Source organism: Buteo buteo, chromosome 20, assembly GCF_964188355.1.
Source record: "Buteo buteo chromosome 20, bButBut1.hap1.1, whole genome shotgun sequence".
In the NCBI taxonomy this organism is placed as follows: Eukaryota; Metazoa; Chordata; class Aves; order Accipitriformes; family Accipitridae; genus Buteo; species Buteo buteo.
This window is the reverse complement of record NC_134190.1, coordinates 1,966,264-1,980,993: the sequence shown is the minus strand read 5'-3', so window position 1 is coordinate 1,980,993 and position 14,730 is coordinate 1,966,264. Positions and strand designations below refer to the sequence as shown.

The following is a 14,730-nucleotide window of genomic DNA, read 5'->3' as shown; positions in this document are numbered from 1 at the left end:
ATATAAGAATTTCTGCCTTCTTTCCTTGGGGTTCAAGTTTTGAAACTTTTGCTTGAAAGCTAGAAGCTGACTGTAATTCTTTTTTTGTTTTGTTGGTGAAAGTTTCAGCTAATCACGTGATCCATGCGATGGGGCTTTAAGAAAAACACCAAATGTTGCGCGGCTTTGAAGGTGCTGATTGTGTGCACCTGTGCACTGCTGATTAAGAGCTTGATCCCGTTCCCAGAGACTCCTGGCTTGATTTAGGGACATATTAGGTATTAGTTAAATATGAGCCATACAGTGGGGTCGTGCAGATGGCATTGATCCAGCAGGAAGTTTAAGAGAAATTGTGTCCCAGAGAACAGTGGGATGCACATGTCTGAAAGGTTTGTAACACGTGTTCTCTTTCTCTGCTTGGCTCGCAGGAGAAGAGATTTAAGATGTGATGATGAATAAAGGATTTTGATTATGTCTGGCTTTTAAATATGCCGGAGCTTTCCTAGCAATACAACATAGTCTTGTCCAAGTGAGATGCTAAGCATGTCTGGGACCTATTTTGTCTTCTGTTCCCTCAGTGTTCATTATATTGCTATCTCTTGGTAAGTAACATATCTGTACTTGAACGTCATTGCCTTCCGTATGGTCACCTGTCTGCCTAGTCCCATAATATGAAGCACCGCAAAGAACAGACTTAGATTTGAATGTTGAAGCCCAGCTCTGAGAGATCTCCGTTTCTTGGGGGTCCTTCCTCCTCAGTGCAAAGGTTTTGCAAATACTAACCACTGCGTTGCCTAAATCATCCAGGGGGAGATGCCTAGGGCTAGAACGGGCTGGCTGTAAGTCTTGCCTCTGAGTGCCTGCAGCATCTATTCCTGATTAGGATTCACTTCCATGAGCTTGTTTCTGGGTTGAGCTACGACGAGGCCACGTCGGTACGGACACCCTCTTTACTTATGACCCCAGTCATAAGAGGGATGTTCAAATCCTGTCCTTTCTCGCTGGTGAGATGCATCCACCTCTCAGGTGAGGCCCCAGCTATCAGCTGATAGCGCGGTCGGGGTTAGGTATCTCAATCCTATTAATTAAATTCCGCTTTGCTTCAGTGAGTATTTGATTTTTTTTAAATTCTTTTTTTTTGGGGGGGTGAGCCTCAGGTTATGCCTGTTTCAGCCAAGTTTCAGGGTAACACCGAGGATGAAATCCTTCGCCGCAGGAAGGATGCAAACTCTCATTTCTCGCCTCTGGGGCGAGTCCTCCGCCTGCTGAGACGCCGACCCAGAGGACGGCAGCACCTCCGTGTGCTCCCTGCCCTGCGGCTGCCCTTTTCCATCGCAGCTGCGATCCGCCGGGCCCGGAGGACGGTGCCCGCTTCGCGGATCCTGCGGGCGCTCCGGGTGCGGAGCTGCCCTTCCCCGGAGCCTCCCTCGGGGGAGAGAGAGGCGATCCTCGGCGTCGGGAACCCCACGAACGCCTGTAGCGGGGAACCCGCGGCCTCGGGCGGCGGCTGAGCTGCGATCCCGCCGATCGTCCCGGCCCCTCGGGCCTCCTTTACTGCGGCCGCTCCTCATGTGGCCGCCGGCGGCTGCTGCCCAGCTCGCCCCGCTGCCGGCAGCCGCGGCCGGCCGCCCCGCGGAGAGAGGTAAAAGCCCTTCGCCTCCCGAGAGCGGCCGCCTCCCGGCCTTGCGCTTCGGCTGACGGCCGCCGGGGGACGGGCTGGCGAAAACTCCAGCCTCGCGGGGGACCCTACGGGGGTGCCGGCGCTCCCCCTCAGCCATCCTCCAGCCTCCCCCGGGCGGGCGGAGGGGGGTCAGGCCCGTCCCGGGGAGCGCGGCCGCCTCAGGGGGAGCGCGGCGGGGCTGCCCGCCCCAAAGCCGGCAGCGGTGCTACGCGCCTCTTCCCCGCCTCCCTCCTCCTCCTCACCGCCTTGATCGAGGCGCCGGAGGTTTCTCCCCGGCGGGAGGGACCGTAGGAAATAAAAAAACCAAGGGTGCGCGGCGCCGGGGGAGGGGGGCTCGCTTGCTCCCGTCCTCCAGCCGAGCCGCCCTGCCCTGCCCTGCCCTGCCCGGGCGCCGAGCCGCGGTGGGGGAGCGAGGTAAACTCGGGCGGCCGCGGGGAACCGCGGGAGTGGCGGCGCGGGGCTTTGTTCCCGGCGGAGGGAGGCCCCTCGGCCGGGCCGCGGGAGCTCGCTCGGCGGCGGGGACTGAGGGGAGGGGGCCGCGGTGCCGACCCCCAGCCCTCACCCCGGGGCCGCCTGAGGGCGGGGAGGGACGTTGTGCCCGGCGGAGCGGAGCGGGCTGAGGTGAGGTGAGGGGGGAACGCCGTCCGCTGGGAGAGCGTCCGAGCGTTCGCGTTGCGGGGAAGGGCGGGATGGCGGCGGGCCGGGGCCGGCCGAGGGGCCGCCTGGTCCGCCCGCCCCCGCTCTTCCAGCCGGGCTGGGTCTCTCGCCGGTGAGGCGGCGTTTCTCTCCCGGAAAGTTACTTCAAGCCGCGGGCTCGGGGCGGGGGGAGCCCCCGGTGCGGGGCTGAGGTGGTCCGCGCTCGGCTTCGGGGGCCGCCGGGGCTGGCCCGGTGCCCGCGACAAGTTTTGGGGAGTCACCGGGGTCTCTCAGTGTGCCCGGCGGCGGTTGGCCACGGCTGGCTAGAAAGGCCAGCTGTCTCACAGAAAGGTCACGATCTCCAGCTGTTCGCCGGCGCTTTTCGTAGCGAAGTGGTCCTTCGGGGGGGCCGAGGTTCAGGATCTTTGTGCGTCTTCTGACAACTGCCCAGGTCACGGGCAAATTTTGGCATCGGCACCGGCCAGGAGCTCCAGAGCCCTGGTCCTCCCAGCCGGGATGATCTCCTGAGCGGTGAGGAGTCGTGCCTCATTTCCAAGCCTAGGATTAGGTGATAATTACAGCATTTTGTGTAATTTGAAATGCTCTTTTTTTTTTTTTTAACTGGAATGCGGTTTACGTGTTGTACAGTATATTATTTTTTTTGTGTTGAGGAGTGCCTGGTGGTAGTCGTTACATTTGTAATAGCAGTGTTTACATTTTATACTAGGTACGAAATGAAATGGTGGCGAGAGCCACAAAGGGCCATGGCTGTATGAATGAGACTTTGGGTCTATTTTATGTGATGTTTGATAGGAAACTTCTGGATACTGCTAACACCGTGACTGATTACAGATGTCTTAAGCTGGCTAATTTTTAAAAGAAACTGCTGCAGTTAGTCAAGTTTATTGTATAGAAGGCCAAGTGAGGCTTTTGCTGAAACTAATGAGACTTCTGATGACTTTGAAGCTGTGAAATAGAACCTCTGAAGTCCTGGAAGTAGTGGGGTTTTCATCCCATGTAGCCAAAAAGGGTTTTTTTGTTTGTTGTGATTAAATTGATTACTTCTAGTAACTAATGTTTATTGGGAGGCTTAATTAGTCATTTAATTTGTTGGAAGTACAGGTGCTCACGAATCAGTGCTGCATTGCCGAGAGTTTTCCATGAGTTAAATTAAAACAGTCCATTTCATTTCAGCTTAGATGTGTATGTGCCACAGGGAACGACTATTTAGAGAAGGCAGTGGCCACAAGTGGTTTAATCAGTGTTCCTTGCAATCTCTGACATAATCCAGAGTACCTTTCTGCAGTTCACGCTTTGTTTTACTGAACAACTCTGATATTTTGGGATATCGTTACCATTGGCGTTACCTTCTTTGGCCTGCTCTTGTTTCCTGGTGATGCAGAAAATATTTATAGCTGGAACATAGAAAAAAAAGATTCCTGTTGTGGGTTCTTTCTCTGGCTGTGCTGCTTGCAGAGTGGCACATGAGTCTGTCCCTTAGGCTTATCTCTCTCTTTGACCATAAGCTCTACAGCTGGCAGAACATGTGGTATCACTGAGGTGGTGATATGATGGTGCAGAAGATTAGAAGCAATTTTCTTTTGCGTCTGACAAAACTGAGGGAGAGTTTCTTCATCTCTTTTGTGTCTGACTTTCCTTCTCTGGAAATGACCAAAATGACAGAGAATGAGGTGGTATTTTGGAGAGATCAGTGAGACTTATAAAAGTAAAACATTATTAGTATAATTACTTGTGTGTCTCCTAAACATACTCTTTAACAAAAACAAAAACAGAGATGGTTACCAAAATAGCAAGCAGTGCTAAAATTGCCATAGAGGTGTAATGAAGGAAAACCAACTGTGGTCAAACATTTGCAATACAAGGAAATTAATCTAGAAGTCACTAAACATACTACAAGAAGCGTAATGGTTGGTTAGGCGTTTAATTTTAGGGCTGAGAGTTCTGTTTTATTCCTAGTGAGAATTTCTACTGGTGTTTTTCCGGCTGCCAGTGGAAGAATCAAATTGTTGACTCATTAGCACACTGGAAGAATCTCCTGACCCTTACTGAGTACCTATTGAGAATGTACAATTCCTACCATAGTAATGAGTGCTGAATGTGCCTTATCCATAAGCTTCACAAAGCTTGTCAGAAATTACAGCTTTATGTTTTTGGGTGGAGAAAAAGAAAAGTACTGAAACAGCTTGCACGTTACTGTTCGTCATTGTGTTCTTGTGATACGAAAAATGCCGTGTGTTGCTGTAAGTACAGCTTTGCCACACTTTTGCACTTTAAGTGCAACCTAAAATACTGCATGGGTAGTCTGATTCCTGATTCTGACACTGAGTCACTGGCCAAAGTTGGGAAGATCACCATGGAAATGTTTATCCAGATGGTAAGTAGGGTAATTTACCTCACATTGGTGGTTTAAGAATTAAAATGAATTGCGTGATTGAAATAGCACTGTGGAGCAATTCCCGATGTTTACCATTCAGAAATGTCAGACCTTTTTAGCACTACAGTGGATCCATAGGCTAAGACTGACCAGCAGCAAGGAAGTGAAGCCTAGAAAAGAAGAACCTTTGCAGGTCAAGTTAACCTCGGCTCCTCTGCCTTCCCCACAGCAGGCTCAAATGCAGGACTGAATGTAACCAGAAGTTACTGAATCGTTAAGGGGAGCCTTTATGTATCAGCTGCGCAGCTGAGCTATTGCTGAAGAACCTTCTCTTGGAAAATCCCTCTTGGTGGAGGCTCTCCAGCCATGAAGGAAGATGTGTGTGATAGGAGAGGCCGGGGACAGGGAGTGAGTTAGTGGTTCAGGCTTTTTTTTTTGTTTTTTTGTTTTGTTGGGTTGTTTGTTTGTTGTTTTTTTGGTTGTTGATGTTTTTTGTTTGTTTGGGGGCTTTGTTTGTTTGTTTCTCCTGGCCTTAGTACCTTTGTGGCTGGAAGGTGAGAAGCAAGCCAGGTGACTGTACAGCCTCTCTGACAGTCGGTTTGGTCCCTGCTTAATTGTTTCTTACACAGCAGGCCTGTAACAGGGATTAGCATGTAAGTATTTGCAGGTGTTTAGCAGCAATTTATTTTAGTGAGGGGTAGAGTATAAGGTGAGGGGAAGCGAGCATCCTGGAAATGTCAAAGCTATTAAAGTTTTGGCAGGCCAATGTCCCCAAAGTGAGGCCTGCCATTTGATGATGAATGAAAACTGAGTTTCAGAAAAACAGCCTGGAAGATGATGTTTCGCACCTGGGGAGAGAGCAGTCTTCTACCCTGCTCCTTGCAACACCCCTAGCACTCTGGCAGGAGTGTACTTCATTGTATTCCTTTTGGCTTTTAAAATTAATCCTTTAGTGCTGTGCTTGGAATGGCAGGATAAACATAATAAGCTATGTCTAATAAATGAGAGAGTGGGGAGGTTTTCTTATGTTTATCTTTATGGCAGTGTGGGAGAGTCTGCAGTGATAAGGGTAATGCACTTTGTGTCTGTAAGTGCCCTCTCTCCCTTTTTTTTCCCCTCACTTGATTTGGTAGTCTCCTGTTTTGATATATTTCACCATGTAACTGTGCTTTTAAAGTTGCTAATTCTTTTTGCATAGTTTAAGAATATAACTGGACTTGCGCACTCAGGACTTCTTAAGTTCAGGAAGGGGGTATAGGTGTTCTGTGCTTGATGTATTAAGGCAGAATTTCCATAGCCTGCAGGGTCTGTTGTAGTGATCTGCCAGTGATAGGAAATTAACATTGCCTTGCTTCATAGGGACTAGGTGTTCACCTTTCTTTTTTCTTTTTCTTTTTTTTTTTTTTTTCCTGCCCATGCTACTATCTAATTACCCTGCGGGTACAGACCTGTGTGATAACAGAATTGAGATAATGAATTGCTTGCGGCATAGGGTGACAGATTGATTTGCAGTAATCTAATGGACAGGTGTGTTGATGCAGCCTGCTTCCAGTGCACCTCCACTGGAAAAGATCTGAGGAAATGAAGCAGCCTCGGAGACAGAGGAAGGGAAGATGCTGTTATGTCTTTGTAGTTCCTTAAACTACATAGACACTCTCTTGGCTTTGGGGATGGCAGGAGGAGGATGTTAATCCATTTAGGAATGTATTTGTGATTTGGGGGAATGAGAAAGAGAATGGTGGTGTTTAGAGAGTGCTCTGTTAGGTTTACATATTCAGGAGGCACTTGTAGAGCTTAGCTTTTTAATTTAATCTATCAGTCTTGCATTGATTCACTGAAAGACAAAGGCGGTGGTGGTATCTTTTAAGCCCTAACCACAGAAACGAACAAAAAAATGTAAAGCTGAGGTCATCTTTTTTTCCTCCCAGTTTGTTGAAAACTGTGTGCTTGTGGACAGTGTGAAAAAGTGAGTGATCATGACTTTCACCTGCAGACATATGTTTTTCCTTTCAATTCAGATGTTGTATTTTTCTTTTTTTTCTTGAAGGAGGTGATTTTAGTTGGGTAAACCATGGCATCCTGCAATTGTAAGTGAATTTGTAGTTCTTCCTTGTGTTGGAAAAAAAATCATTAGACCTTATATAAAACTTACAATGTACCATCCTGCCCGCTTGTCCCTTGCCTACCATTTCTCAGACTGTATGTTTTGTATGCCCATTCCATCTGATCAGTAGAAGTGTATTTACAGCTGTCTTTTTAGTTGGAAGTAAAATGGGTTGGCTGCCTTCTTCCACAGGTCTTTCTGTACTTGCCCTTTTTCTGCAGCTCATACTACTAAAATTCATTTGAGAAGGTAAGGTGAAAAAAGAAGCCACTAACATGTAATTTGATGAGGGCTGTTTACATTGGCATGGTATTGTCTTGTTGAATATGAGGGTCTCTGCAGAAATATTTTCTCTAGCAGTATTTCTTTGCACCAATAAAAAAAATCAAGCATGTTGTACCTTTTGTCTTCAGCATGAAAATATCTCAAGACAAAAACTTCAGGTTTTTACAAGGCTGCTTGATGGCCAAATTAGGATGCCTTTGTGTCCTCATCACCCACATTCATCCCGATTAATACACTTTGAGGCTTTTTTCTCCCCTCAGGTTTCTGTATCTCTGAGTGATTCAGCAGGTGGCTGCAGTTGAAAGTGGCCTGGAGGACACTTCATGTGGCTTGCCACCTTTTCTCTGGAGGGGATGAGGAAGGCCCAGACAGCTGCGTGCCATGTTCTGCACCTCCTTCCAGCCTGCTGGTTGGTGTCAGCTTGCTGCTCTTGCTTCTTGTCCTTGCAGAAGTGGCTGCCTCCTCTTCCTCCTGTCCTCTGGCCGCTGCAGTGTCAGTAGCTCAGTCCTCCGTGCTGGCTAGCGTAAGTCCTCCTGTTGCAGGGCAGCAGCTGGGTTCGTAGTGGCCAGCGGAGACGGCTTGTTGTCATCAGGCAGAAAAGTTGATAGTTGGGAGGGTGGGGGGAATTGAGGGCATCCCACTGGGAAGGAGGGAGGGGGGAAAGTTGGTTTTGGGATCTGAGACTAGACCATTGTAGTAAATACTCCACTATTCACAGAGGCAGGAAGAGACGGGTACTGCAGCACTGTGTTTGGGGCGCTCGTCTGCGGTGTGGAAGCAAAGGAGCGCAGGAGCTTGAACCTGAGCTTTCTGCATCGTGGGAGAGTGTACTGGCTGAGGGGTCCTCTGGTCTTCCCTCTTGGTATGTGGTGCCTGCAGGCTCTCCCCTTCCTGCTTCCGTGCTTTGGTATGAGGTGGGAGAGATTGCTGTACCAGGAGAGACTGAGAGGCGCTCTGGCTGGCCATGGCTGAAGTGTTCCCGGCTGTTTGATAACAACCACAAGCTAATGGATTACTCCATTAGAGGTTTCTTCTGGAGGTGGGGTGGTCTGTAACACGTAGCTCTAGGAGTGTTAGGCTCTGTACTACATCGTGGGCATCCTTTCCTGGGGCTAGTGAAAAGGGAGGCGCGATCTGTCTTCCACAGCCTTACATGAGTTTCCCCAAATTGTAAAGGAGTTAGTCATGGAAACCCAACTTGTGTGCATCCAAGCTTTTGTTTTGTCTAGCTTTAATGATTAATAGGTGATAGTGGTTTGTTACAGGATACTTCCCTAGCAGTCAGTGTCGTGAAAATAGTAACTATGAGAGCAAAGAATATCTTTGTGGGTATTGTGTGCTTGTACATCTGGGAACTTGTGATTTCCTGAACATATGTGTTAGGTTTTGTTTACCTGGTGTATCTGAGGCTTTCTATAGTGTTTGCAATCCAAATGTAATTGTACTTTTGCCAGGTTATGGGTAATTTGCCTTTTTTTTTTTGTTTGTTATATATATTTGAAGAAACTTCAGCTGCCTGAATTTCAGTAACAAGCTGTTCCCTTTGGGTTTGATGAAGGAGTTGTTATCTGATTTTAGTTCATAAACACACAGCCTGTTGCTATGGTCAAGAAGTGAGAGCCTGGAACCTGACTAGGTCTATGGTTAAATTAATTGCTGTTGATTTTAGTGTGTAATCAATTTAATTTGTGTTTGAAAACCCTCTGAAAACACTTCCTTATGAACACAAGGTATCTCACTAATTAAAAATAAGCCTTTCCTGAGGTGTGCTATCTTTTTTGCAGTCATTCACTTATTCTTGCAGCTATCAGAAACTCTCAGCCTTCAGAATTATTTGTATTTTCAGTTGAGCCAGATTTGATTTGGAAGATGGAAAGTCAGGTATAGTTTATGACCTATTACTGCAGCTTCTGGGACACCTGGCTTTTCTGGTGGCTGTTTCAATAGATTAGGGTGTTTAAGATCAAACTCTGGGGGAGGGTGTATGTTTTTAGTAGTAGACTAGATTTTAAGTAATAAATTTTTAGATTAGTAGATTTCAGTCAAAACACTGAGATTTGTTATTAGTCTGTTTCTTAAAATTGCTCTCTGCTTTCTCCTGTCTTGTCCAAATACTGTTTTTTTTTGTTTTTTTTAGCTGTAAGGTTATAAACATCTAAAAACTGCTATTCTATCTTAGCTGCTCTTGCTTGTTGATTATGGTTTGTTGAAAGCAAAATTGTATTTTTCAAATATCAGCAGTATACCTGTTTTAGAAGTGCATCTTCAATCTGTAACCAAAATATGACAAGTAAATATTGGTAAGTCCCATACACTTTCTTTATAAGTTATGACTCTGGAAAGAAGTGACTGACAATAATTCTGTAGTCGTTTTCAAAAAAGAGCTCCATATTTTGTGCTTTTTGTAACCTTGCAGGTGTTCCCTTTCAGCAGGTACTCAGCAGTGGCCTTGCTGCAGCTTGAATCCAGCTGTTCTGCATTATGTGGAGAGCTTTTCATGTTCTGCAGTATTTTTATGGGTGCCAATATTCCTCTACTTGTCTTATTTCTTTCAGTCTTGTATATCGTTGTTACTTAAAATATTTTGGAGCTGTCCTGCCACTCCTTTGTCTGCTGTACAAAAGCATACTTAAGTGTGTAAGCTTGAATCTTATGTTAAGATTTGTCTGTCTATATTAAATTACATATGTGTTTCAAGATGTGTAATTATGAGGCAGGGGAAGAAATAGGCTTAATTCTCGCTGGACATTTAATATCCTTCCATAGAGTTCTTGCCTTTTGAAGCTTAAAAATTTTGTGTTTTCAATCTAATATTTTGCTTTTACATCTGTGGTGCTTCATTTGTGATACTGCCTCCTCCCCCCCGCCTTGGTAAGCACTGGACTTTTCTCCAGGTAGTGGCTTTCCTGAAGCACAATGGTTTTATCGTTACAGTTGATGAAATGCATCATGGGATTTGTAGTTCTCGCCAAAGAAACTAATCTCTAGATGAATTACGCCAGAAGCCAGTTAGAACTCCATCCCCCAGGAAGCACAAGAGTAGCGTGCCAAAATCTTTTGGCTTTTGCTCTGAGTATTCTTTTGTCAAATACCTACTTCCTCTGCTGCGCAAAGGAAGAAAACAATAATTTTTAAAAACTCCTTTTTAACTTTTTATTTCTATGTCACTGAAACACTTTGGCTGTTTCCTGTGTGTGTGCATGCTGTTACTCTCAGTTTTATTTTGGAATGCAGATGCTCACTCTGTTCTGAAGAGATAATAGCTGTTCTTTTTGTACGTTAGGGGCATAAAGCTTGTCAACAAGCTGACCTTTCCTGAAACATAGAGACTAGGTCATGTGGCACCCCAGCTCTGATTATGGCCTGCAGGAGAGAGTGTGCTACTCCCCAAGAAAGAAAATTTGGGATCTAATTGGGAAAGAGTGGCTGTGTTCAGCTGTGACATCTGGAATCTGCAAGTACAGAACAGTGCTTCTGGGGAAAACCAGGACTGAAATGTTGATTCATAGTCTAGTTTAAGATAATAGTATCAAAATAGTCAGTGACAGTGTGGTTAAAGAAACATGTTGCCAGAAGGAACTGATAAATAATCAGAAGCATCACTGAGAATTGTTTTTAAATGGCTTGTGCTCATTTGAGAAGGGGAAAGCACCTTGTCCTCCCTAGCTTAATGAATTAACACTTTGTATAAACACTGAATTGAGCTGGTTAGTGCCTTATCTGTGTGCTTTTAAGTGAAACTGTTTTCTCTGCAGGTGTGAGATTTTATGAAAACATAATTATTCTGCTTAATAGAAAACATGGTTAGACTGAGCTGGTATTACTTATGTTTCATGGCTCTTCCTTTTAATAGATTTTTTTTTTAAAATTGGTTTTATTTTATTTTTAAAGAACATGGTGACTAATGGTTGGACCACAGGGCTGAAATTCAAGCAAAACAGATTTTACTGTTACACGTTCTCCGTGTCACTGACTCATGCTGATATTGTAATCAGTAACATAGCTTGAAATGTAAGATGATACACCGTGAGAGAGTTTGACACTCAGCCTCATTGGGATCCATTTTCTGTCTCTCTGGAGGCAATAATCGTTCCTACCTCTTGCAAAGCAACTTCAGGTTCTCGGGTGCCATCTGCATGGTGATGCCTGGTGTTGCTTAAGCAGGTGGAGTTGTGCATCCCACACGTAGAGCAGTTGCTGCTGTGGGAGAAGAGGAAGGGAAGGGTTCTGCCCGCCGGCAGGCCGGGTGGAGTGTGCTGCTGGGGAGACTGGGCAGTTCTGCTAATAGGTGTGGGCAAGCCCCTAATGAGCAGAAAGCCCTCATGGTTCCTTTTAAGCTTGGAGTTTAGGAAGAGATGAGAGCTGGAGGGCCTTGTTACTCTTGAGAATCAGATCCTTGCCAGCGGGAAAATGCGGTTTCTCTTAGCTGATGGCACTTTGATGAGCTTTGAGTTGTGTTCCTCTGCTTTCAGCTTCCATTCTGAGTATTGTGAATGTCATTCCTTTCTTGGACATCCTGGAACAATTTCTGCTTCAAGTCTTTCAAGGAAATGGATGCTTCTTTCACAGTTTGCTTGTAGAGGGAGCATTGCCTGTATTAACATTTTTGGGTTGTTCAGTTTATTTGCTTTGGTTTACCCATGTAGGTGCTGCTATGGTTATTTGTAGTTGCTCCCTAATGAATAAGTGCTCTGAAGACCTGTAGAGCTGAGAAAGGAAAAACATTTCAAAATAGATTAGGAGTATTCAAGCAGGCAAAATTTTTCACTTTGTACTTGAAGTGGTAAGGGAAATGAAGCATGTGTACAGAGCAAATAAAAGTTTTCTATGAGTCATTAGCTATCTTTTGACAGCTCTCTGAAGAGTGGTGAACTTGCTCCATTTATTTCTTAATGACACTAAATTGGGCACCAGTTTCACTTGTTTACCATGGCCATGAAATTTGCTGTATATGCTAATAGATTCGGGAGTTTCAATTCAAGTAATTCTGACATACTGTATTCAGAACTGAAGTTCTCCTGCACTTTTTGAAAGAAAAGTGTTACACTCACGTGAAGATTGAGTGCAACTTCAATGTGATATGGCTCATAAAATGAATTATTTCAGGTGTAGATGGATCCATTAGTTAAGAAATCTAATGATTGGGAAAAGCGTGAATTCAACTGACTGAGGTTACAGGAATACAAACGGAGGATTTCACAGATTCAGGCACGTTGCCTAGAGGCACGGAAAATTTCCTAGGTATTGTAATTATTGCTGAGCAGCATTCAGCAAGAGAAAAAGTATTCAAGAGAGAGGTGGTCAGTGGGAAAGCAGAGATAAAATGAAAATACTCCTGCATAAAAGTGGTATGAAAAGGCCTAGAGAAGAAAGGAAAGAGCATTTCTGGGGTGATATTTTCAACCTGCACAGGTCTTTGAATATAGAGTTCCTGGGAAATGCAACAGTTGAGATCGCTTTGGGGCCAGAGAGTCTACATATGCTGTTTTGCCTTTGTGTTGACAGAAATTAAGAATTGGCAGACCTGAGTTATGTTTTGTTTAACCCAGACTGTTCTGTACTTCAGGAGTAGAAGGAGCATTTTGTGATTCTGTTTTGGCTTTTTTAGTTATTTGTCTCTTCCTAGGAATCAAGATTTAATTTTTAGGGTGAGGTTTTTGTAATGAATAAATTGGGGGGGTGTGGGGCAATGGCAGATGAACTTTACACATACAGACTTCAGCAAGATACTCTGAAGAGTAATATATTATTTGGCTATAAGGTCTATACCAGGTGGTGAAGCACTTCAAGATGCCCTTTGTATTTCTCTTCGTTATTTGTAGTTGAATAATTTTTTTAAGGTTTGCTGTATTCTATTAGTTACCCTTGTTGTAGCAACAAGATTATGATTAATCGTGAATAGTTGTATATAAATGTTTCCTATCCAAATGACTGAATCTTTCCAAAGGGGAAAGAGAAATATACTAGCTCACTGAAGAAAAAACCAAACCTTTTCTTCTATTAATTCTGGTGCTCATATACACAGCAGTGCTTCCAAAAATGTGATATGATTTTAGAAACCAGTCCTCTGAGTACCTCCTCTTTTATTGCTAGCTTTCTTTGCAAGTGTAGTGAAACTGGATTACTGCTGACATATCAAGTATGTTCATGCACAAATATATTAACCTTCCTTCCCATCTGTTACATTATATGTTACTGTGGTATCTGGACAGTTTACATGCCTTCTCAAAGTTACTTAGCTGCACATCATCCCAGTCTTAAAAATACTGGTATCTCCATTTTTGGCATTTCCAAGATCGAAATGGCGGGATGGTAGCTGAAATGGTTTGTGTGTTAGCTCCCTTTTATCTAATTTTGTGTATAGTCTCTCTGCAGAGGAGGCAGTGGCAGACTTGTGAGTGGTAATGAAATGAGAGAACTTCAAAGCCCGGGGATGGATTTAGCAGGTGGAATTTGAAAGTAAAGCCCCTGTTCCCAGTCCATCGCTTCCTTCCTACTAACGCTGCCTGGCACAACTCGTGTTGTTTCATGTGTTGTTGGAGCAACTGATGCTGCTTGTCAGTGAGCCGTGTTGTTCTGTACGTGGCAATTTCCCAAATTATATACTCTTCAGTATAGTGGAGCTGATGGATGTAACGTGGGTGATAGCAGGATAGATTTGCTTGTAAACTCCCAGTGTCATTGCCTACTTAACCTGGCCAGTGTTCGGATGTGGTGAGAATCGCCTGTATTAATGTTACTCTTGTAGCTCATACCAACCCCATCAGCTACTAGGTTTCCTGTTTGTAACAATTCTTGTGAAAAATGGGAATTTTGACACTTCTGTAGGAATGAAACTGGGCCGTTTATGCTAAGACTGAACTTCTTTAGGCTTTTTGGGGGACGAATGTAGCTTTTTTTGTCCATAGTTTAGCAGAAAAAGAATCTCTTCAGGCCTTTTCCAAATCATGGTAGTTTTCAGCTTCCCTAAAAGAAAGATTTAGAAGAGTTTGACATCACAGATGCCCTTTTGACATCTAACTAAGGTATTGTGTAAAATAGGTTTGAGCAGTGGCAGCTCAAATGTGAACAATATCCTGGAAATACTAGAAGAACTACCTGTCATAATGCATATATTTGCTTTTCCTAATATCTTTAGCTTCTCCCATTCACTTTTTCCTGTTTATAAAGCAAATTTGCTTCAAAGGGTCTGGATGATAAATATTACTTTTGCTGTTTTAGCATTTGGAAGGGACAGTCATATCTCGGTGTGATGCAGGTACCATTTCCAACCTGAACCTGCAGTGAATTTTTTTGTTGAAGCATAGTATCATTGTTTGATAGACAATGGGGATAAAATTGTCTCAGCTATCTGTGTGTGCACGTCTCGGGATGGAGGGGGAAGACCATACTCTTTAAAAGAGAAAAGGAGGGGGTGTGTATTCTGGGGAGTATCATATTAATCTGAAAGAACTAGATGCATTCTTTGAGCTTGACTTTTTGCTCTGGGAGGGACTGGGGGGACGTAGTGTGTGTGTGTATGTTGGGGGGTGGGGGGGAGGTGGTGAACATTCCTGGAGGGGATTAATTTTGAGGTGACTCAAACAGACACTTTGATCCTTTCCATCTGCAGGTTGGCTTGTTTTAGCTTGTTAATATATGGATAGCAAA

General features: G+C 44.7%; 1 protein-coding gene across 7 annotated transcripts in view; it reads left to right on the top strand.

Moving 5' to 3' along the window:
- The window catches only part of TNS3 (tensin 3), a 241,833-nt gene that overhangs the window by 31,402 nt on the left and 195,701 nt on the right, over nt 1-14,730 (top strand). Inside the window, exon 1 of one of the 7 annotated variants that reach the window (XM_075052350.1) lies at nt 1,987-2,074. The exons of 4 other annotated variants lie outside the window; for them this stretch is intronic. The gene's annotated coding sequence lies outside the window, so the exon portion shown is untranslated. Of the gene's footprint in view, nt 1-1,986; nt 2,075-2,152; nt 2,282-14,730 lie in introns of those variants that run through there. 2 more of the 7 variants (XM_075052349.1, XM_075052348.1) reach the window with 2 other exon arrangements.